The following is a 26173-nucleotide window of genomic DNA, read 5'->3' on the forward strand; positions in this document are numbered from 1 at the left end:
GACCATCTCATCGAGCAGTTTTAGCACATAGTTCAAGCTCGTTAAAAAATAAACATAAGACATGAGCAAATGTTTCCCCCCGCGTTTAAGCTCATTAAAAAATGAACTATTCCCCGGTAAATAACCATCATGAATGTAGTACTTCAGCCATTAAAGCCTTGGTTGTGTTTGCACCGTCACCTCCACTTTTGCATTGGCCGATCATTCACCTCCATTTGATTGTTTACCCATTTTGAGGAACAGCTGCGAAGAGTGATCTCACTAGCCATCCTTGTAACACTGCCGTGATTGGAAAATTCCAAACCTTACCTGGAATCAGCTGCTACCCATTTTATCACTCGTTCCTCAAAAGACGAGTCTCCTTTAAGCTCTTTTCAACTGACTCGTAAAATATGAAAAGATTGTCGAGCCATTAGCCTCTCCAGCTCATTAAAGGGACCGGAAGTGCTATCCCTCCTCTAAATTTTAACCTTTTTGGACCTAAGGGATTATTACACAAAAAGATCGAGCGTTTTTTTTGTTCGGCTCGTTAAAAGTATCGAAAATTCATCCCTTCTGTTTTGTTTTATACTTTTTCGGACTTAAGGGATTAGATGACGAAAAATGAATTTTGGAGTTTCCTTTACGTTCCTTTTCAGACTCTCTAAAATTGAAAAGGACCGAGTTATCTTTGTCGTTAAACTTGTTAAAATTTTAATAGCAACAAACTTGTCTATAGACGAGAACGAGTTTCACTATCGCTAGGCTCGTTAAAACATAGCGATGGGTTTGCCTGAAGGGCAAATTATAGAACAAGCATATGTTATCCTCCTCAAGCTTGACAAAAATAAAGAGGTACTGGTCAGCAAAGACTGGGAAAATTGGGAAGAAAACTTGAAGAAACTTTGTTGGTAGCAAGTTTCTCTTGAACATGACACTTCCACTCCGCGTCTGAGTCAGGTTGGGTTGTTTCATTCACCAGTCACATCACCATGGTCCCATCATACCATCCACATTTGGGGTTATTGCTACCAATCCATCACATCAGTGTCGCTGATATGTTCAAGAGAAGTCATTCAGAGAATTCACCTGTGTCTCACCCACTACCATACATTTATACTCCATTCTTTCATGACCGCCACCCTGAACCTTATATCACCAGATCGTTTTCACCTCCATTAAAATCATTTGCTCCGTTCTGTGTCATTGATGTGGGATTCATTAAGGCCCTCCTATGATGGATCACTTCTTGTCGACATTAGCTCATTATCCAAGAAGTTGATCTAGGAACACCCCATTCAGTACTTTGAAGCTTGCATGCCTCAATGGCAAGTTTCTCACTTCCGGCGACAGGTTTACATCAATGACCTTCGACCAAAAGATTTTGCGTGGTGTTCGACGCCAAGTCCTTTATTCACACCACGTGAATTGTACTGTAGTACCTTGAGGGTCATTATCATTATCAGTGATTCCTCTCGCGCCTGTTAACAGCTTACATCATTGGCTAGTAATCAGGCGATGTCTTTCCATGTTCGACTCCAGAACATCTTTCGCATGGATTGACTTGTACTTCGAGTGAAGATCGAACGAGATTGAAGACCCCGGATCTAGCTTCATCCATCTGGGCTGCGATATACATTCAGGAAAATAAAAACATCAAATGTACATCATGGCTGCACAGATAATCATCCAATCAAAGGGATGATGGCTCTATCAGAATCATTAGTCTTCACTCAGACGATTGTCTATCCTATGAACATGAAAATGAATTTATAAAGCTGAGCATGGGAATGCCCGCCTTAGCTAGATCATGAAAATATTATGAAGATAATGTATTGTATTGTATCTTATTACAGGTCTCCTCCCAGCTTGAAAGAACTTCGGATCCTGTTGTGGCCACCAACAACCCCCCTCTTTGTTTGGTATTAGCAATAACACCAAGCAAATGGGGACCCTTAATAAAAAATCCAAAAAACATTTTTTGAAAATTTTTGTATTTCAACTCCTTAAATCTGTATCGCATCGCGAGAAGAGAATGAAACGTTTTCTTATGAGCATAATAAACTGCGAAGAAGCGACGTGAAATTCATCGCATCGCATACATTATGAAGCGCTCTTAAGAGAAAAATCTTAAGATATCTCCGACGGCCGATATGCGACGTCGCATATCGCAACATTGCGTAAGCAGCGCACAATGATTGAATGACTAAGCGCGATCTGCGATAAATGCGATCATGAATTTCTGCGATGACACATCTTGACAACGCGATCCGCGATGCTGTGATGCGAGTCGCAGAAATCACCCATCGCAAATTTTCCTCGGCGCAGTATTCAAGGAAAGCTATCCGTAAACCAAAATTGGGTGCGCGCCTTAAAAGAAATTAATGATTTTATGCCAAGTATTCAAGAAGGACAGTTTTGTGTTTTTCGAAGAGTCAGTTAGTTATGGGTGTCATGATTATGCATTCATAAGAGCTTAAAGCTTTCATGTCAATCTTTATTATCATTACTCTTTTCCTTTGCGTAAACTGTAAGACAGGAAATAACATGAAGCAATGTGCAGGAAACATCTAAGGAAAAGGGGAAAGCGTCAATGCTCGGAGAACAGAGAAGAGATCCCTTCAGAAACGGATGCTGCGTGCAACAGGACCACAGATTCCAGAGTATCACTCATAGATGCTGATGACAATAGGCCATCCAACGCCCAGAGTCAAAAGCGCACAAAAGCAGCATGTTTACAAAAGATCCTGAAGCTTATGTTGGGTAAAGCAAAAAGAAAAAGGCACTAAAGAAGGAAAACGCACCAGAAAAGCCCGGAACAAAGAACGGAGGTAGTTTTCGATGCAGAAAATTGTTCAGAAAGCAAAGTCCCTAACTTATTCAGTCATTCGCAAGGTCGGAAACCGAAATAGCAAAAGCAGAATCAGTTTGAAAGAAATTTGAATTATTACCAAGTATACACGCAGTGAATACACCCAGCCAGAGGAAGATTCTCGAAAATATCTTCTAGTTTACCAGAAAGTGGTGCCAGCGCTTGTTATTTCTATTTTCATAGCTCAAACAAAAGTAGAAGGTGACCAACTGACTCTTCCTAGGCGAATGTTGCATGCTTGCAACACTAAGGAGCAAATACAGAAATGGTTAGGAATTAGATTCAATTTTTATAAATAGTTTTGCTTTAGCAGAAGGGCAGTCATTTAAAACCGTATCCTAAATTGATGTAATTAAGTTAATTAGTTAGCAGTATTTAAACGCTTCTCATCCATTTAGAGAAGGGTCCAGAAATTTGTCAAAAAACTTGTCCTCAGAACATGCACTTTTGCACCCTCGGAGGGGGTTTTGATGAATGGATGGATCAAGGTTTACTAATGTTTGCATTTGATATCTGCTACTGATGTTGCACTTCTGTACTCTTAGTAGATGTTAGAGCAAGGAGAGATAAATCATTGTTGCTTGAAGTTTATGAGTGGAACCAGTCATAAATGGTACTTTTATCTCTTGACTGTTTCTATTTATATTCTTAAAGTGATGTATAGTTTTTAGTTGTTTATATGTTACTGCATGAATGTATGAGTTACCATTTGGCACTTTTGTACGGTGGAGTCATTTATTTATGTTTGATATATGAATAACTTATTATGCGATATGCTGTTCACAACTATTTTGCCTAACTTTTTATGCAAAGTGGTTTATCTTAATTGATTTCTATTCTTATGATAGCTGAATGATCTTTATTACCAGTTATTGTTTGAAATCTCTTTAGGTCACATAATAAAACAAATTCACCCCCGGTTAGCGTAGATTAGATGTGTTGTTTCTCATTAGATTACAATAGCATAGAGTTAGTTTAGAAGTTTGAATTAAATTAGCTTAAAGTACTCTTATATCAGCATCATCCAACTCTACACATACACACACCCTTAAATTGGGAAACTGGTCCCATTATCCCCAGTTGGACCCGCTATACCAAACGGATAAGGAGCTGCCAACCAAAGTCCGGACCGTGTGGGTATCCCCCTTGTTGTCGACTCGATTTTCGGGGCCTCAACAGATCCTCATAATAAAGCATTTCACCCGACATCAAAAGATTAACGACCTCATGCTTTAGGGGGCAACTGTTATAGAAATTTTTGGGCACTACAACCCCAAGCATGAAATGTCCATAAGCCAAGGGCTCCTAAGTCCCTAAAAGTGTTGTTCTAACCCCTAAAGGAACAAGGTCAACAGATTATAGCTTCTCCCAGAAGTTCTCCATGAAAAACTGCTCAGAATCGGTCAAAACAGGATCATTTCAGCTGCTCCACTGGCCAAGTGCATTGCATCTCACCTAAATACACTGTGTGGGTGTGTTTCATTTCAAAAATCCCTTCTATGGGGTGCGATGGGCGAGAAATGACAAATGGCAATGTCATTCCACGAGGTGGAGAGGCAATGGAAGCTTCCAGAAACTTCTCCTGTGACACTTGCCTCTCTGAATTCGACCAAGGATGAGTAAGAGATTATCAATCTCCAAGTGGAAGCAAGAAATATCAGAGGGAAGACACTAATCAAATCATAAGCTGACTCATCTCCATTACATATATCTATATATGGATCCCTCATCCCAGAGATCCAGAGGCTGGAATTTTGCATATTGTAAGGAATTGTTGTTGGTTTCTTGAGACAAACATTAGATTGTTGGGTGATCTAAGCTTTGTATGAGGTGAAGAGGGGCTTCCTTGCTGAGAGGTTGATGATGGGTCAGAACAACTGGTTGTAACTCCTCTTGGCTCTTTCTTGTTTATCAATAAAAGCTATTCAAGTTTTCCTCCATGCTCTTGTGTCATTGATATTTGTTGCATTTGTATGGTCAATTTACATTTGATCCTAGATTGTTTATGATTATAGATCCATGTCTTTGTATAGTGCTATGCTACTGTGATCTTACAGGTACTTTGTGAAGCTGGGCGTGAAAGGGAACAAGTAGCGAAAGACTATCAAGGAAGAGAGGAATCAAATCAGGAGATTAGCGCAAGACAGAGGTTGGTCTTTCTGTTCCTCTATATCTATAATTCATAAAGGAAAAACGAAAGTAGCTTTACTCTGTTTGTTTCTAAGGCAGCTGTCACACCTTAGTGGGATAGAGCAGTTCTATATAGACACTTTTCCCTGTAACAATGTCAGTGCATGTTCAGTTCAAAAGGGATAGGTGTTAGAGGATCAGATTGCTATCAGTTGTGACTATAGTTGTGCATGATGATTTGCACAATCAAAGGGATTGAGTATGCCAATGAATTGGCCAATACCAAGTATTATAGCCTCTGCTCACGTCTTTCCCAGTGTGAGTGATTCTTTGGAGGTTAAATACGAGTTTGGTTAACCATTCTCATTCATTCTAATTCATTGGAGAGTATTCAATGACGATCCTGATATTGTTAATTTCCTCACCTCTGAAGGATTCCAATCAAATAATTGACAAGACCATTACGAACGACAAATACAACAAGATAGCACTGATAATGCTATACCTAAATCGGTGGTTAAGTTGGAAGACTTATACGATTTGAAAAGTCAGTTTAAAAGGTCTACCAATTCAAAGCTCTACAATTCAACTCTGAACTACGAATTAGTAAACCTAGGAACCGATGATAAACCACAAAACGTTAATCTAGGCCACGGCCTAGCCCCTGAAGAAAAACTAGCGTATATTCGTCTTTTGAGACAATACAAAAATGTTTTTGCCTGGAATTACGATGAGCTGAAGACATACGACACTTCTATCATTCAACATACTATTGCTATGATTGACAACGAAAAACCTGTCCAACAGAAACTTAGAAAAATCCACCCCAATTTAGAAAATCAGATAAAAAATGAGCTAAATAAGTTATTAAAAGCCAGAATAATTTTCCCCGTCAGACATTCCAAATGGGTCTCCAATATGGTACCCGTTAGAAAGAAAAACGGAGATATTAGAATCTACATCGATTTTCGGAATCTCAACAAAGCCTGTCAAAAAGACAATTTTCCCCTCCCACCTATGGAGCAGATATTACAGGTAGTAGCAGGCTCAGAACTAATGTCATTTTTGGATGGATTTTCAGGATACAATCAAGTGCTGGTACATCTCGATGATCAGTTAAAAACCACATTTCGAACTAAATGGGGCACATACACATATCGGAAGATGCAATTTGGTTTGATCAATGCTGGCGCTACATTTTAGAGAGCCATGGACATCGCATTCAAGGATTTAGTCAATAAATCTGTAGTAATTTATTTGGATGATATAACAATGTATTCCAAGCAGTGAAGCGACCATCTCAAAGACTTGAAACAAATCTTTCAACGATGTTTAAGGTATGGGATTTCACTTAACCCAAATAAAACTTTTTTCGCATTAAGTGAAGGAAAACTTCTAGGATTCATAGTGTCAAAATCTGGTATTCACATTGAGCCAGACAGAATCAAAGAAATTTCTGAAATATCCCTACCTCATAACAAAAAAGCCATGCAATATTTCCTTGGTCAAATCAATTTCGTGAAGAGATTTGTCCCAGATTTTTCACGAATTGTTTCTCCTTTGCAAACCATGATTAAAAAGAATTCAAATTTTAAATGGGGTCAAGATGAGCATGAGGCATTCAACCTGATCAAACAAGCTATCATTAATGCTCCATCTTTAGCAACCCCGAATTTTTCAGAATCTTTTATCTTATACACATTTGCCTCAGAGAAATCATATGCCTCGATTCTAACTCAAGCAAATCAAGAGAAAGAGGAAGCTCCAATCGCATTTTTTAGCTCGAATTTACAAGGTGCTGAACTCAACTATTCAGACGTGGAGAAACAGGCATATGCTGTTTTCAAAGCGGTCAAATATTTCAGACCTTTCTTACTTAAAACCCATACTAAGTTCATAGTACCGTTTCCAGTGGTAAGAAATCTTCTAATACAGAAGGATGTGGGTGAAAAAAGAGCAAATTGGATCACCGCTTTACAAGAGTACGACCTTGAGATCAAACCAACAAGCATTGTGAGAGGTCAAGGCTTCTGCAAAATGTTGGCTGGAGCATCGCAAATTCCTGAAAATTCATCTGAAGAGGTACAAATGTATGAGGTAAGCCTAAACGATGCAGAATCATTATATGCTGACACCATTTATTATCTTAAGAACGGGTATGATCCATCACACCTGGATTACACCAAGAAAAGAGCTCTGAGATTGAAAGCTAAACAATATCAGCTCATGAATGATGTTCTGTTTAAAAAGAATTACGATTCTGTTCTTCTTAGGTGTCTTGAGAAAACTGAAGCCGAAAAGGTTTTGCAGGAACTCCACGATGGACCAGCAGGCGGACACTATGCTGGAGATGCTACTGCACATAAAATCTTACGTGCAGGATATTATTGGCCCATGCTGTTCAAAGACTCACACAGTTACGTGAGGAAATGCCAAGTCTGCCAAATTACTGCAGGGAGACAAAAGAAACCATCCATGCCACTATAGCCGGTAAACATCGAGCAACCATTCAGTCAGTGGGGCTTGGACATAATAGGTGAGATCGTTCCTCACTCTTCTAAGCAGCATAGATACATCCTCACGGCAACAGATTATTTTACTAAATGGGTAGAAGCAGTTCCTCTCAAGACAGCTAATTCTGAAAACATCATTGAATTCATAGATCAATTTATAATCACTAGGTTTGCATTGCCAACGGCTTTAATGTTTGATAATGCCTCATACTTTTCTGGGAATGCAATGACTGATTTTGCACTTAAAAGAGGGTTCAAACTGAAATATTCGGCCAACTACTATCCGCAAGGTAATGGATTGGCTGAGTCAACAAATAAAAACCTAATCAGGATTATTAAAAGAACAGTTGACCAGAACCAAAAGAATTGGCACAAAGCTTTGGTAAATGCTTTATGGGCAGATAGAATTACGAAGAAAGCTTCAATCGGAAATTCTCCCTTTAATTTAGTTTATGGGAAAGAAGTGGTTCTTCCAACTCACTTAGTCATCCCCTCTTTGTCTTTAGTACAATACATCGATGAAGTATCTACTTCCTCCATACAACTAAGACAAATGGAAATAATTAAATTAGAAGAACAACGAGAACAAGCTAAGAAAACCCATGCTCATCACCAAGCGCTAATAAAATCCTCTTTTGACTCAAGCATAATGACCAGAAAAAATTTTCAGATGGGAGATTTAGTTTTGAAATGGGATAAGGCTCATGAAGAAAAGGGCAAACATACAAAATTTCAGAAGATGTGGCTTGGTCCTTTTCAGATTGTAGAAGTCATAGGCCCATCAACGTTTGTGTTGCAGGATTTAGCAGGTAGAAGGGATTCTTTGCCTGTTAATGGACAAATCCTTAAAATATATTTTCCATAGAAGATTACTCTTCTATTCTGTAGGATAGTTTTAGTTTTTCTTTTTCTTTTTCCATAATAAAACCAGTTGTAGATGGTTACTACAGGGGCTCACGAAAAAGACACCAATTCTCTATCAGATTTTGATTTTTTTTTTTTCTTTCGCTTGTACAAGTAGTAAAATTTTCGAAAAATCTGATCTTTATTATTGACAGATAGAGTTAACTTTAGCCTAGATATGATACTAGTTTCAACTTCAAAAAATTTGATGAAAGTAACCTTTAGCGAAGAAATTGTTTTATATCAACACAATGAAAGGTATCAATAACAAAATAAATATTCTCTGTAAAACTGCTGTTTTCAAACTCTATTATTGTCGTCCAGAGCTTTCTTAAGGAAAAACAATGATTTCCTCCCTGCTAAAGAAAATCGCAGCATTCAGAGGAACAATCCGAGAAAACACTATATCTCAAAGAATAAGAGGTCTCATCACGAGCCGCTTATCATGATCACAGATATTATAACTTGCTGACTTTGCCAATACTGTCCACCAAAACAGGGCAATGACTCAAGATTGTTGCAATCAAAAGACAAGGGGTCTCATCACGAGCCAGCTTGTTCAACAAAAGTGTGAATCAAGTGAATGACTGTGTCATAATTTGGCCACCAAACCAAGACATTGTTCTTTAGAGAATAGAAAAGGAAAAAAGTGTCAAAATGGGTTTTTCTCTGAAAAGTTGTAAATAGCCTTAAGCAGGATAAAGGATCATTGCTGGGTAACAGGTAACCCTGTCGAGACTATGGACACCTGCTGGCAGTAGAGGCTCTACCTACGACAAATGAGCATATTTTAAAAGCCAGCACATAGAGAAGACCTTATTTTATCTTTAAAAGACCAAGTAATGGCTGATGTAAATGCAAGGACTAAGCCTGAGGAAGCAAACGATTGGAATAGGAAAAGGTTGAAACAAAATATCATTGATAGGATAAGGCATAATGTACTCTATCTGTCCATAACAAAATTTAGACTTATGAAAATTTTTCTACTTTGGAAGTTAAAATTCAATAGAAAAGCAAAGATAACTGGTTCTTCCCAGTGAATCGCCATTATTGTGGCCACCAACAACCCCCCTCTTTGTTTGGTATTAGCAATAACACCAAGCAAATGGGGACCCTTAATAAAAAATCCAGAAAACATTTTTTGAAAATTTTTGTATTTCAACTCCTTAAAGTTGTATCGCATTGCGAGAAGAGAATGAAACGTTTTCTTATGAGCATAATAAACTGCAAAGAAGCGACGCGAAATTCATCGCATCGCATACATTATGAAGCGCTCTTAAAAGAAAAATCTTAAGAAATCTATGACGGCCAATATGCGACGTTGCATATCGCAACATCGCGTAAGCAACACATAATGATTGAATGACTAAGCGCGATCTGCGATCTGCGATAAATGTGATCTGCGATAAATGCGATCATGAATTTCTACGATGACACATCTTGACAACGCGATCCGCGATCCTGCGATGCGAGTCGCAGAAATCACCCATTGCAAATTTTCCTCGGCGTAGTATTCAAGGAAAGCTATCCGTAAACCAAAATTGGGCGCGCGCGTTAAAAGAAATTAATGATTGTACGCCAAAGTATTCAAGAAGGACAGTTTTGTGTTTTTCGAAGAGTCAGTTAGTTATGGGTGTCATGATTATGCATTCATAAGAGCTTAAAGCTTTCATGTCAATCTTTATCATCATTACTCTTTTCCTTTGCGTAAACTGTAAGACAGGAAATAACATGAAGCAATGTGTAGGAACCATCTAAGGAAAAGGGGAAAGCGTCAATGCTCGGAGAACGGAGAAGAGATCCCTTCAGAAACGGATGCCGCATGCAACAGGACCACGGATTCCAAAGTATCACTCAACAGATGCTGATGACAATAGGCCATCCAACGCCCAGAGTCAAAAGCGCACAAAAGCAGCATGTTTACAAAAGATCCTGAAGCTTATGCTAGGTAAAGCAAAAAGAAAAAGGCACTAAAGAAGGAAAACGCACCAGAAAAGCCCGGAACAAAGAACGGAGGCAGTTTTCGATGCAGAAAATTGTTCAGAAAGCAAAGTCCCTAACTTATTCAGTCATTCGCAAGGCCGGAAACCGAAATAGCAAAAGCAGAATCAGTTTGAAAGAAATTTGGGTTATTACCAAGTATACACGCAGTGAATACACCCAGCCAGAGGAAGATTCTCGAAAATATCTTCTAGTTTACCAGAAAGTGGTGCCAACGCTTGTTATTTCTATTTTCATAGCTCAAACGAAAGCAGAAGGCGACCAACCGACTCTTCCTAGGCGAATGTTGCATGCTTGCAGCACTAAGGAGCAAATACAGAAATGGTTAGGAATTAGATTCAATTTTTAGAAATAGTTTTGCTTTAGCAGAAGGGCGGTCATTTAAAACCGTATCCTAAATTGATGTAATTAAGTTAATTAGTTAGCAGTATTTAAACCCTTCTCATGCATTTAGAGAAGGGTCCAGAAATTTGTCAAAAAACTTGTCCTCAGAACATGCACTTTTGCACCCTCGGAGGGGGTTTTGATGAATGGATGGATCAAGGTTTATTAATGTTTGCATTTGATATCTGCTACTGATGTTGCACTTTTGTACTCTTAGTAGATGTTAGAGCAAGGAGAGATAAATCATTGTTGCTTGAAGTTTATGAGTGGAACCAGTCATAAATGGTACTTTTATCTCTTGACTGTTTCTGTTTATATTCTTAAAGTGATGTATAGTTTTTAGTTGTTTATATGTTACTGCATGAATGTATGAGTTACCATTTGGCACTTTTGTACGGTGGAGTCATTTATTTATGTTTGATATATGAATAAATTATTATGCGATATGCTGTTCACAACTGTTTTTCCTAAATTTTTATGCAAAGTGGTTTATCTTAATTGATTTTTATTCTTATGATAGCTGAATGATCTTTATTACCAGTTATTGTTTGAAATATCTTTATATCGCATAATAGAAGAAATTCACCCCAGGTTAGCGTAGATTAGATGTGTTGTTTCTCATTAGATTACAATAGCATAGAGTTAGTTTAGAAGTTTGAATTAAATTAGCTTAAATTACTCTTAGATCAGCATCATCCAACTCTACACACACACACACCCTTAAATTGGGAAACTGGTCCCATTATCCCCAGTCGGACCCGCTATACCAAACGGATAAGGAGCTTCCAACCAAGGTCCGGACCGGGTGGGTATCCCCCTTGTTGTCAACTCGATTTTTGGGGCCTCAACAGATCCTCATAATAAAGCATTTCACCCGACATCAAAAGATTAACGACCTTATGCTTTAGGGGGCAACTGTTATAGAAATTTTTGGGCACTACAACCCCAAGCATGAAATGTCCATAAACCAAGGGCTCCTAAGTCCCTAAAAGTGTTGTTCTAACCCCTAAAGGAACAAGGTCAACAGATTATAGCTTCTCCCAGAAGTTCTCCATGAAATACTGCTTAGAATCGGTCAAAACAGGATCATTTCAGCTGCTCCATTGGCCAAGTGCATTGCATCTCACCTAAATACACTGTGTGGGTGCATTTCATTTCAAAAATCCCTTCTATGGGGTGCGATGGGTGAGAAATGACAAATCGCAGTGTCATTCCGCGAGGTGGAGAGGTAATGGAAGCTTCCAGAAACTTCTCCTGTGACACTTGCCTCTCTGAATTTGACCAAGGATGAGTAAGAGATCATCAATCTCCAAGTGGAAGCAAGAACTATCAGAGGGAAGACACTAATCAAATCATAAGCTGACTCATCTCCATTACATATATCTATATATGGATCCCTCATCCCAGAGATCCAGAGGCTGGAATTTTGCATATTGTAAGGAATTGCTGTTGGTTTCTTGAGACAAACATTAGATTGTTGGGTGATCTAAGCTTTGTATGAGGTGAAGAGGGGCTTCCTTGCTGAGAGGTTGATGATGGGTCAGAACAACTGGTTGTAACTCCTCTTGGCTCTTTCTTGTTTATCAATAAAAGCTATTCAAGTTTTCCTCCATGCTCTTGTGTCATTGATATTTGTTGCATTTGTATGGTCAATTTACATCTGATCCTAGATTGTTTATGATTATAGATCCATGTATTTGTATAGTGCTATGCTATTGTGATCTTACAGGTACTTTGTGAAGTTGGGCGTGAAAGGGAACAAGTAGCGAAAGACTATCAAGGAAGAGAGGAATCAAATCAGGAGATTAGCGCAAGACAGAGGTTGGTCTTTCTGTTCCTCTCTGTCTATAATTCATAAAGGAAAAACGAAAGTAGCTTTACTCTGTTTGTTTCTAAGGCAGTTGTCACACCTTAGTGGGATAGAGCAGTTCTATATAGACACTTTTCCCTGTAACAATGTCAGTGCATGTTCAGTTCAACAGGGATAGGTGTTAGAGGATCAGATTGCTATCAGTTGTGACTATAGTTGTGCATGATGATTTGCACAATCAAAGGGATTGAGTATGCCAATGAATTGGCCAATACCAAGTATTATATCCTCTGCTCACTTCTTTCCCAGTGTGAGTGATTCTTTGGAGGTTAAATACGATTTTGGTAAACCATTCTCATTCATTCTTGAGCAGGTATTGAGCTGTGGAGGCAGGCAAGCAATGGAATAGATTTGGAGATTAGATCTTAGCTGTATTGTGTGTAACAGGTGGAGCTGGTATTGGATTTCTTGTGATAAGCATTGTACTTTGTAATGTTACATGGTCTCAATCATTAATATACAGATAGTTGGGGTTTTTAGCGAGATGCTTTCCCTGGGTTACATACTGTGTTGATATGTGTGATTTATGCTTCTATGTACGCCTGTGAATGTTTCTGCTTCTGTAAATTGATGATCAACGTAGAGGAGGTTATGTATTATGCATGTTCCACTTATAAGTGTATAATCAGGATAATATCTGTGAATATGTGTCATATTATTCAAAATTTCTACATGGTATCAGAGCAAGATGATTTGTAGAACAAGTTTCTACATGGTATCGAAGTTGTTGATCATCAGATCTACTATTCAGGAAGTGTTTACATTCTATTTCTTCAGGCAGAGTCTGTAATCGGGCTAGGTAGCCTCTGGATTCATCCTTCCTTTGGAAGGTGAGATATCTGGTGAATGCCCATACAGTCAATCTTTGTACGAGAAATATTGTGTTCTCACGAATCTTAGATTCGAGGCAGTTGACTTTGAGCTGGTGGAAATTGAATTTGCAGCAGTGTTGTTGAAATGTCTTTCAATGGATTGCAAATGTTATTCCAAAGCAAGAGCAACCTGGCGCTCAAGGGTAAACTCAGAAACAATAAGTGTGAGAATGGATCTTCATCAAAGGTATCTGATGAAGAGAATTGCACTTTGGCTGCCAAAGCAAAGAAAGGGAAGAGCAAGAAAGCTTCTTAGTATGGTGCGAAAGGCAAGAAGCAGGATATGTCCAAAGTGAAGTGTTTTCATTGTCACCAGCACGGACATTATGCCACTATTTGTCCGTAGAAGAAGAAGAACAAGTAGGCTGTTGGATCGGCAACAGGAGAGGCTCTAGCCTCGTAGTTTGAGCTTGATTTTTCATTGATCGCATGCTTGGTTTCAAGTGTGATGGGATCGGTGTGGTTCTTGGACAGTGGTGAATCTTTTCACATGACGGGAGATAGAGATTTGTTCTCTGATCTGGAGGACAAAGATCTTGGAGTGCACATTGAGATGGGCGATGATGGTAGATATAGTGCGACCAGTATCGGTACCATTTCCTTTGAGAGGGAGTCTGGTAAACCCTTCGTATTGAAGGAAGTCATGCATGTTCCAGGATTGAAGAAGAATCTTATCTCAGTGGAAATGTTAGAATACAAGGGGTATGATGTTGTTTTCGGCGAGGGAAAGGCCTTCCTACGCAGCAAGACAACTGGTGAGACCCGGAAGATAGGGGTTCGAGTGAGGAACCTTTATCAGTTGCATGTAGATGGATGCACAGCAATGGCAGGCAAGGCAGAAGGATTGGTGATCCGGGATGATGGCGAGTTGTGGCACAGGAGATTGGGTCACCTTCACCATGGAGCCTTGAAGATACTGCAACAGATCACTACAGGGCTTCCTAAAGGCACTCATGCGCAGTCAGATCAGTGCAAGGGGTGTACTTTGGGGAAGTTTGTGAAAGCCACCTTTCACGAGAAGGATAGTCACACCATGACGATCCTTGAGAGAATTCACACAGACGTGTGTGGACCTTTCTCAGTTGCTTCGATAGCAAAACACAGGTATTATGTGATTTTTGTTGAAGATTTCTTTCGTAAGTGCTGGATCTTCTTCATGCAGAAGAAGAGCGAGACATATTCAAAGTTCTGTGAATTCAAAGCACTGGTCGAGAAGGAGTCGGGGAAGAAGGTGAAGGCTCTTAGGAGCGATAATGGTGGTGAATACATCTCAGACGAGTTGAATGATTTCTGTAAGGCAGAAGGGATTCGTAGAGAGCTCATAGCTCCCCATAACCCACAACAGAACGGGGTAACTGAGCAGAAGAACAGAACAATTGTGGGTGCTGCACGGGCAATGTTGCATGATCAGGGCCTACCCCTTCACTAGTGGGCAGAAGCATGCAATACAACAGTTTATGTGCAGAACTATTGTCCTCATAAGCTACTTGGCATGAGTACACCCGAGGAGGCTTATTCTGGTAAGAAGCCTGATCTTTCTCATTTGAGGATTTTTGGTGCTAACGTTTACATGCATGTGACTAAGGATGCCAGGAAGAAGTTGGAGCCGACTGCAGAGGTTGGGATATTTGTGGGGTGCACTGATATGCCCCACAACTATCGTGTGTATTTGCCAGATAGTAGTAAAACTGTCATGCGAAGGGATATAAAATTTAAGGAGGAGAAAGCCATGAAGTGTTCACTTGAGAGGGAGCTACACTTGCATGTAGATGAGGATCTATTAGTTCCTAAGGATGAGCTTCAGGATGTGGATCAGCCACAAGATGAGGTTCATGGAGTGGAAGAGACCACTCATGCAGCGCCAACCATCAGAGGGCGAAAGCACTTGACATAAGCTGAGCGACTGGCTCAAGATGCAGAGAAAGTTGTAGGACCACCTACAGCCCAACACAGGCAGAGACAGTCACCTGATCGGTACACTGGATACATGGCTCTTATGAGCAAGTGTGTTGTGACTGAGGCATCATCTTTCGAGGAAGCTATGAAGGATATCGCTTGGGTAGATGCCATGGTGGAAGAGTATGATTCTATTTTCAGAAACAGTGCATGGGAGATTGTTCCTAGACCGGAAGGGAAATCAGTGGTGGGTTCGAGATGGATCTACAAAGTTAAGCAGGCAACTGACAGGAGTGTAGAGAAGTACAAGGCAAGATTTGTTGCCCGAGGCTTTTCACAGATAGAGGGGATCGATTATGAGGAGACCTTTGCACCTGTCACAAGGTATTCTTCCATATGGACGATTCTTGCTCTCTCAGCGTAGATGGGATGGCACATTCATGAGATGGATGTGAAGACTACGTTCCTCAACAGAGTCATTGAGGAGGAGGTGTACATGGAGCAACCCGACGGCTTTAAGGTCTTCAGCAGCGAGTCGCATGTGTGCAGGCTCAAGGGAGTGCTGTATGGGTTGAAGCAAGCACCATGTGCTTGGTACACACGGATAGGCAGCTATTTCACAGGACTTGGATTCTCCAAGAGCGAGGCGGATCCTAACCTATACCAGATTGTGGTGGAGGTTAAGTTGCTTATCATTGTACTGTATGTTGATGATTTGATTCTAACGGGTGATGAGCTGTTGATACTGTCATGCAAGAAGGATCTTGCTACAGAGTTTGAGATGAAGGACTTGGGCCTCCTTCACTATTTCCTAGGATTGGAAATATGGCAATGCAGTGGTGGACTATTTGTTTCTCAGGGCAAGTATGCTCGGGAGATACTGGAGAAGTTCAACATGCATGGCTGCAAGCCTGTTGATACTCCTCTTCCTGGAGGTTGGAGGAAGGAGGATGCCACTTCAGGAGAAGAAGTGTATGCCACTGTTTATCGAAAGTTGGTGGGGTCGCTGAAGTATTTTGTCAATACACGACCCGATATATGATATGCAATTAACTAGCTTTCACAAGCTATGGTTAAGCCTACCAAGCTCTTCTAGAAGGCGGGCAAGCATGTATTGCGTTATTTGAGATGCACATCGGGATATGGTTTGTGGTACAGACAGGAGGATGAGGTGAAGCTATGTGGCTTCATGGATGCAGATTGGGCAGGGAGCCCAATGGATAGAAAGGGCACATCAAGAGGGGTCTTCAGTATTGGATCGACAGCAGTTTCTTGGTACAGCAGGAAGTAGAGATCCGTGGCACTCAGTTCAGCGGAGGCCGAGTATATGGCAGCAAGTTTGGTTGCATGTGAGGCTATATGTATGAGGAAGATCCTGGTTGGTTTGTTCGATTCTCATTTGGATCCTACTGTGATTTACTGTGATAACCAGAGTTGCATTAAACACTCAGCTATTCCTATATTTCATGATAGATCTAAGCATATTGACATCAGGTACCATCATATCAGATATTGTGTGCAGTGGAGGATCATGTTGCTTTCATACATTCCAATGGAGGATCAGGATGTTGATATTCTGATGAAGGCTCTCACCAGGAGAAAATTCGAGTACCACCGAGGCAGGATAGGGGTTGTTGATAATCCATATCTTGTTGAGAGGGAGTGTTGAGATTGCAGCAAGATGATGGAGCTTAGTGAAAAGAGTCGCCTTCACTAAGTGGGCCCGCAGGCAAATTATGGCGCAAGTTCTATTTTTGGATCCCAGCATGGATGATCACAACAGGAGTGACCACAGCAGGGATGATCACAGCAGGAGTGACCACAGCAGGAGTGACCATAGTAGGAGTGATCAAAGTATATTTTTAGTTTTTAGACTCACTGTCCAAAATAGAAAAGTCAAATATTATTGTCTCATAATAATATTTGGACTATAAACTTGATCTTATTCTCTTGGAGCACTTCAGTTTGAGCTACAGATGTGGCCCATGCAGCTGTCAGAAGGAAGTACACTTTTCTTAAGAGTCAGTTGAGTTGTTGCATGCATGACTTCAGTTAGAACTCAATCAGTTGAGTTTGGTGGAGTTGATTGTGGAGTTGATGGAGTTGTGTTCAGTTTGACTTGGTTAAACTAGTTGTAGTTAGTTTAACTGCAAATATACTAATGATGAGTTGTTAAACTAATTATTAACTCATAAGACAACTATAGAATACATCAGTTAACTCAGCTGCATGTCAGTGCATGTTCAGTTCAACAGGGACAGGTGTTAGAGGATCAGATTGCTATCAATTGTGACTATAGTTGTGCATGATGATTTGCACAATCAAAGGGATTGAGTATGCCAATGAATTGGCCAATACCAAGTATTATAGCCTCTGCTCACGTCTTTCCCAGTGTGAGTGATTCTTTGGAGGTTAAAGACGAGTTTGGTAAACCATTCTCATTCATTCTTGAGCAGGTATTAAGTTGTGGAGGTAGGCAAGCAATGGAATAGATTTGGAGATCAGATCTTAGTTGTATTGTGTGTAACAGGTGGAGATGGTACTTGATTGCTTGTGATAAGCATTGTACTTTGTAATGTTACATGGTCTCAATAATTAATATACAGATAGTTGGGGTTTTTAGCGAGATGCTTTCCCCAGGTTACATACTGTGTTGATATGTGTGATTGATGCTTCTATGTACACCTGTGAATGTTTCTGCTTCTGTAAATTGATGATCAACGTAGAGGAGGTTATGTATTATGCATGTTCCACTTATAAGTGTATAATCAGGATAATCTCTGTGAATATTTGTCATATTATTCAAAATTTCTACAGTCACAAGACATTAATTTCATATGCCTGTCATTAAGATAGCTGCCCACGATCGAAGATAACTATGTTCAAAAAGCTCCTTCCTGGGTGGGATTAAGTCTCTTTCTTTTTCTTATTTATTATGGGAAATTCCCTAATATAAGTGGGCGTATGGGCAGTAGCCAGCCGGTAATGTATATTTCCTGACTCTGGCCTTACGAAGATGGGAAATTCAGGAAGCAAAGTGGGCATATAAAGATTCTATAGAGTGAACTGTGGCCTATCAAGTTCTCTTACGTGAACCTGGTCTTACAAAGATGGGAATTTTCGTAATAAAAGTGGGCATTGCGAATGCTTCAGTGGCCCAAGAAACTATTGCCCTATCTGTCATTCATGTTGATTAGGAGGGAGAGGAGCCCTATTTGTCGTTCATGCCAGCGAACTAACACCGAAATCCCATTTTGGATAAGGTCACCTGTCGATCGGAACAAGAAGGGCCCTTTCTCATTTATAGGGCGTGATTGAACACCCATCTGAGCAAGTAGCCTCCCTACCAATGAAAAATTCCTGAATACTCAAATCAATCATCAATTGGCCAACTAACGACATACTGCCCATTGTAAAATGTCCTTCGTTCCTATCTTTCACCCTACCAAAGTGAGTTGTATAAAATGAATTGAAAAACTTCTTACTTGAAGAAACCCATCTCTTCCACGACTCTGACCCTGCAATACTATCTATCAGAGTGGTTCCATGACCCACTTCGACACATGCAAGTCAAGCAAGCTTGCTGCCATGCTTCCTTCCCGGGGATGGAATGTAGCCAGTCGCTTGAAACCATTTTTAAGATAGATTTCTATTCCCCTTTTTCTTTGAGGAATACTTCAAAAATATATGGAATACTTAAGAGCAATATAGCTGTAAAGATAGAAAATCCAGGCAGTAAACCTAACCAGGGAAGGCACTGAACCAGATCGATGAGAGATGCCCTTTCATCTCCAATCGAGAGAGTGCAGATGCCAATCATATATTATATATGTCATTATGGTTTCTCATTTCTTTCTTCCAGTCATGATGCGCTTTAAGGCTCAACCATATGCCCCACCACCCCATAAGCATCAATGTCCAAAACCTTCGCCTAGATAAAATGGCAAAATGATTAGGGTTTTAAAGCTCGACCAAGGGGGAGAGGGAAAGATGCGAAAACCTCCACCTCCAGGGATTAGGGTGGGTGGGTAAATAGTGGTCGAGCCTGCTTACGCATCCTTAAAATGCAAGAAGAGGTTAGGGAAGTTTGACTTCTCATTCAGAGAAGTACGTTATCTTCATCTTTATGCTGAGGCCCTCCTACTTTTGTCTTATATGCCCTAGCACTTGCTTCTCTTGGGTGCGCTGCTACCTCGTACTTATTTCTTAGGCTAAGAAGACTTAGCGCTTGCTTCTCTGGGCTGCTACCTCGTCTACTACTGATATTTATGGTTCTATTTATGGGCTCAGAATCCCTATCGCTGCTTGTTCCTTCGCTGATCATCTCCGTACTTCCTCGCGCTAGTTTTTTTTGGGCTGGGAGTCATCCTGACCTTGTACTTCTCTTTGTGGGCTTCTAATCTGGCACCCCTGACTCGTGCTTGTTCTTGGGCTGCTACTTTTCTCAATTTCATCAGATATTATAGACCATCTATTAGAAGGAATTATTAGAAGTCATCTTTGCCAGCTCCCCATGCAATCTCCTCTACTTGTTGCTCGGACTAGACGAGCATTGTCTGCCTCCTCAACCCTAGTAAGACCAACACAGTCAGGACCTTACAAAGGGGTTAAGCAATTTCAGGTCACTGAAGAAGTTGAACCAGAAGTTGATGGAGTAGCCGTTGAATTTGATGATCTAGTAGAGTCAGTCAATGGATCTTTTCATGTCGATTCAGCAGTAGACCTGATCCATTAGTAGCAGAGACAAAGTCAACAGAGCCAGCACTAGCAGCAGTAGATTCAGAACCTGCCTAAGAGAGGGGAGAACCACCTGACTGGATAGAGAATAGTGCCCGAGTGTAAATGGTAGGATAGGGTAGGGTAGGATAGAGTAGGCGTGGAGAGCTTTGAGTGTTAGCTCGAATCATCGATCATACCATAATATTGTATAATATCGTATACAAAGAGATATCTCATTATATATGTAATTACGCCAAACATGGTGAACTTATTCAAAATTATCCTTCCAAGGTTCTTTCTAGAAAGCCATATCTTGAAAAGTGAAAGCTATTATTGCCTAATACTGACAAGGAAAGATATCTGGTAATAACTCGCAATAAAACCCCACCTCCTCCACTCCTTGATGTCAACGATTGGTTGGAAAATAGGTATCAGGTGGAAACAAAGCAGCTGGAGACAAGACAAAGATAGGTTCATCGCGATAGCCTCAGTATTTAGTATTTGCATAGATGCAAAGATTAGTTGTGAAAGATTGATTGGGAATTACTGTGGATAGAACGCGGATTAGTTATATATTGATTATGCAATGGATGAGATTCATTACCTTCTATATCTATCTCTGCTGATGAAGATTTCCTATCAAATAGTCTCCTCGCTACCGCTTGGTCTCTTGTACGGAGAATATACAAATATGATAAGAATGAACAGATCGAAGTGAATGGGCAATGTTCTTTCTGTATCCCAATCAATCTGTATCCTTTCCTTATCGAGGATAAATGGATCATTTCAATTAGGGCCTATACCTAACTAGACCTTATCGCACCTTTTCTTCTATAACATAGAGCCTATCTTTACTTCCTCCCCTTGCTCAGGTTATCCCCTCCTTATATATATAATATAAGAAATTCCCTACGAGAGATATAGATATAGGGTCTACTACCACCCGGACCACTGTCACATAAGTGAATAGTTTTTTTTTGCCCAATATTTCAGAAAGTTCATCGCATCATTTTCATCTATGGAAGCGCCACTTCTTGCTATAACAATAAGTGGTAAGAGTTTCCAGTGGGGTAGGAATTAACCAAGTGCTTTGAAGAACTAAATCAGAATATTAGTAAAGCCCCGGTTCTGGCACTACCTAACTTGCATAAGTTTTTTGAAGTCAAAACGGATTCTAGTGGGTATGTTATGGGAGCAGTGTGAATGGAAGGGGGGAGAATGATCTAATATCATTCAAAGCTATTCCATGGAGCAGTACTGAACTACCCAAAAATTGACAAGGAACTCTATGCCTTGGTTCAATCAGTGAAGACGTAGGAGCACTGTCTATTTGGTAATGAGACCATCATCCATACTGATCACCAGCCTTTACAATACTTGTAGACTTAGAGCAAGCTTCATCGGGCAAGACAATGAAATGGATGGGATTTCTGTCAAAATTTCATTTAGTAATTACATATAAGAAGGGCACTGTTAACAAGTTGGCTGATTTGTGATCCAGGCTGCCATGCCAATAGCAAAGATTACAACTCTGTTATGCACGTTCACCCATGATGCATAAAAATATGAGTATGTAGAGCACCTCAAAGAAGTGTATCAGCAGCTGCAGGGTCAACGTGAACCAACAGACGTTGATTACTATCTCCAATGGATTACTCTATAATATGGGGGAGCTTCCAAATTAAGTAAGAGTCAAACTGGTAAGAGAGACTTACACCTTCAAGGTTTCTGGTCATTTTGATGTCTACAAGACTGTGGCTAACTTGTAGAGGTATGTTTATTGGCCCAAGATGCAGGAAGAAGTAGCTAGATTTCTCAGAGGTTGTATTTGATGTTGTACCAGCAAGCCTAGTAACAGGGAGCAAGGACTATATAGTCCACTTCCAATCCCTACAAGGTCATGGAAAAGCATATCCATGGACTTTGTTGGGGGATTGTCGAGGAGAATAGGTGGGCGTGACTACTTGTATGTGGTAGTAGACAGGTTCAGTAAGATATGTTTTTTTATGGCTCGTAAGAAGACCATCAAAGGACAAGAAGCTGCATGCTTGTTCTTTAAAAGGGCTCGGGTAAGAAGATAGGGCCAACCTTTCTGATTCTTAAGCCCTTCCGACTGATGCTAAGGTCAAGTAACCCCCTCTGATGCTTAGGTCAGGTAACCTAAAGTTTGAGGGGAATAAATGAAAGAATGAACTGCATCTACAAGGTGTTAAAGTACTTTGGTGATGACTTCTTTTAGGCACTGGTCAACCCAGTAAATAGAGATAGCAAAATGAGAAAACATAAGATTGCTAACTCAGGATTAACTCACAAAGGGACTATTAGTGAGTGAAATCATTCGTTAGCTAAGTGCCATACTCAAGTCCTACGATAGAATAAATCAAAGGATAACCTTCTCGCTACGGGAAAGGGATAGCCTTACTTTATTTAATAGGCTTCTACTTTAAGTAAGAGAAAGCAAGATATGGATCAAATATAGATAGATTATGGATTGTTTGTTTAACCGAAAAACTTCGCTTCTTAGTCTATTACACTACAACAAAACTGCTTGCTCCATGCCGCGTTGGCTTTATGTTTGGCTGCTCCCCTCCCAATATTGGAATGAAATCATTGAAGCCTCTTCCACACCTACCTACCTATTAGCCATCTATCTTTAGGGAAGCATGAACCAATGACGAGCACCTAAGGCCCCCCTCTGGTCCTGACGGGGGCTATAAATAGCGAACGAAGGGGTTTGGGGTAGGCAACTACTTCCGAGTATGTTTCTTCTCACAACAGGGGTCAGCAAAGCCCAGTCATCCACCCATCCATATAGGGATTATAGCCATCCTACTACATTGCCTTAGATCTCCCCATTAATCAGCCAGCATAGAGGCATGCATAATTCTTCTCCAGCTTTTTGTTCGTCTGTATCGGTGAAGATTTTTGGTTCAATGCTGTATTGGAAATCAAGTTCATCATCATACTCTCTGTGGTTGAACCTCCATAGTTTGGTTGGTTCAGCATTATTCTCTGTGGTTTACCTAACCCCTCCTCTCATGTGCCTACTATATTGGATGGATTGGTTCCTCGATTTCAGTAAAAATACGAGTGAGTGCCTCTTCCTCTCTCTGTCGCTCGGAGGTTCACAAGTCGAGTGAGTTAGCTGGCCGGTAAGGCGTAACTTATTTGATATAGAGAAAGAAGTGCATTCACCCCCATAATAGAGTAGTGGGTGGGATAGTTGGACAAGGGGGCCATAATGAGAAATTAAGGCAAAAGGATGGACATGGAGGGGATGGATTCATGAATTCTGACGCTATGAATTAATGCTTGCAAGTGAGATGGCTCACTTTCACACTCGGCTCTATTACGCACTCTCTACTCGACTCCCTCCCTCCAGTTAGGCACTTGGATTGAGACAAGCTAGGCAAGATGATTTCACCTCATTCACTCACCAGTGAGAGGGTTCTGCCTGCAAGGACAAAACCAAATCCCTTCCTCTCCCAGTGGTCAAGCCCTGCTGAGGGCATCCTCTCCTTATCAGTCGAGCCTGCTTATGCATCCTTAACAAACACGAGATTGCGCTTAAAGATAGGTGGGTAGGAAGGTAATATTTGCTTTATGATCCCCGGCCCTTTCCCAACTTCCTCCCATATTTTCTTTCTTAAGGCGACCTCTTGACCTGAGTTCACTTTGGGTCATGTTATATGATCCTAGGAAAAAGATGCATTGGGAGAGGGCTCGACATAATAAGGGAAAGACCTATTATGCAACTAGTGAGTGAGTTGGGAGAGCACTCGCGTAAGGGCCCGGTTCCTTCACTTTGCCACCGAAACTATCCCACGCAATCTTAGCATATTAGGGACAGGTGGGGGGAAGGTTGGAACAACATCCCTCTGGGCAATCCCCCTGGATCATGGGTTGGTTTGGACGCCAACCTCATGGATTCTTTCCGATGCAGTAGGCACAACACCTGCTAAACCAATAGACTCGCTCGTCCAAAATCAGGGAACTAGGATTATGATCACTTTATTCCCCACCGTAGCATCCCTCGACTGACCCATTGATAGGAATCACATAATAGAGAGAGAGTGCATTTATGCGCTCGACCAACTGCACTCGGCCGATAGGCTTCCCTCGACCTATGTAAGGAAGGATTGTGTGTGGCACTCGACTTCGCCATTAATATTCTCTAGTCTAGCGAGCTTCATTATATTATGAACTTCAAAACTTCACTCATCTGAAAGACTCGTTCATTCATCGGACTCGACCAGAATTAACGTCAGGAGGTTGAGGGAGAGGGAGAGGAATTTATGCGCTTGATCGTAACATGGATGCGAAAAAGCACTAGCTCCCGAGTGACTTCATATCAGTCTTCATCCTCCTCTTTCTATTACCATTAGTGGGCAGGAAGCACACTAGTAAGATTACTGCAAGCACCCCTTCTCACAGAGTTGTACGTGAGTGAGTCACTATAGCGTTACAAGGCTTGGTCAGCCTTTGCCTAACCAACCTCCCGGGTGGGAATAAGAAGTAGTTCCCGAGGAGTAGGGGAAGTGGTCAAGTTATTCATTGCAGCTAAGAAATCAATCGTAGGAACAAGAGGCTTAGGGGCATTCCACAGTAGCAAGAGTAGTTGAAATGTCAGCAGTAGCTTTCGATGCCTTTCAATAGCCCTGCCTTTTGATGCACCCCTTAACTAAATAAGTCTATAATCCTTCCCGAAATGAATAGGGGAATCAAGACCAAGCAATTGGCCTTGAGGAAGGAGCTCGCTCGACCTTAAGGGAGAGGAAGGAATGAAGGAAGATTGCACACTGACACTGAGACAAGCCAGGACTGAACTGAGACAAGCCAGGGGCAGAACAACCAACATCGAGCTAAGCCAGGAATCAACTGAGATGAGACAAGCCAGGTCAGAAAACACAAATACCCTCGACAGTCAGACAACACAATGGGTTACAACCGAACGGCAGAAGAACTGAACTGAATGACTGATTGAAAGAAAGGCACAACTCAGACAACCTGACCAGTTCACTAACAGTTGGTCAATTGGGCAAATCCCATTAGTACCCCTACTATTAGTACCCAGGAAGGATAGTACCCCTACCGATGAAAGAAAGAGATCATTATTTCCTTTGCAATAGTAGATATATAAAGAATAGAGAGAGAAGGAAAAGAGTAGTATCGGTAACAGACCATTTTTCCTTGTAGTTCTACTAAGTAGTCATTAGTTATATGTATAGATAGATCGAGTGATATGTATGTTCGTGTAGTCATTGCCCGCCTTTGGCTCGAGGCTTGCTTTAAGGAATCGATCGACGAGTGGATCGTTGTCTCAATTGATTGATTGGGGAGTAGGTCATGAGGAATGCCACTTCACGATGTCAGCTTTCTTATCACTCTCCCCAACCCTCTATCAATCAGCTTGAAATAAGCTGATTGTAATAAATAGATTGAAAGGGGAATCAGTGCCAACCAGCACCAGCCCATTCCCTAGTGGACAGGTATCTATCCTCTAAATGCCCTATGGAAAAGAATATATTGATAAGATAGAGATAGAATAGATAGGTCATCAGGCCAGAAAGGTCAAGGTCTAATCACTTGTTAATGAAGAAATAAGGTCGGGGTCAGCTCGGCGCCTCCGCCCATGCTATGCATGCTAAGGAAGAAATACTACATGAGAAAAGGGTTTGATTCCCCTTCCTTCATCGCTGCGCTCACACATAATGGGGAGTCATTTCCCTTTCATTCAGACCATAAATGATCAGTTTCAGAACGAAAAAGGGAGGCTATGGAAGGGCAAAGTCCGAGAATGAAATGGGTCTGAAGTGCGAGAATGACTCCTTGATTGATAAGGTAAGTCTGAGAATGACTCCTTGATTTCTTAAGTTACCTCACCTTGGAGCTTTAAGTCACTTCACCCAAGTCACCAAGTCAGAAGTAACCTCACCTTTATCCAATCAAAATATCCTATCCATTAAGTCACCTCACCCAAGTCATAAGTCACCTCACTCATAAGTCACCTCATCTTGGAAAGTATCACCTCACC

This window comes from Pinus tabuliformis, chromosome 9 (assembly GCF_031772625.1).
Source record: "Pinus tabuliformis cultivar Carrire ecotype Pingquan chromosome 9, CPIR1, whole genome shotgun sequence".
NCBI classification, from domain to species: Eukaryota; Viridiplantae; Streptophyta; class Pinopsida; order Pinales; family Pinaceae; genus Pinus; species Pinus tabuliformis.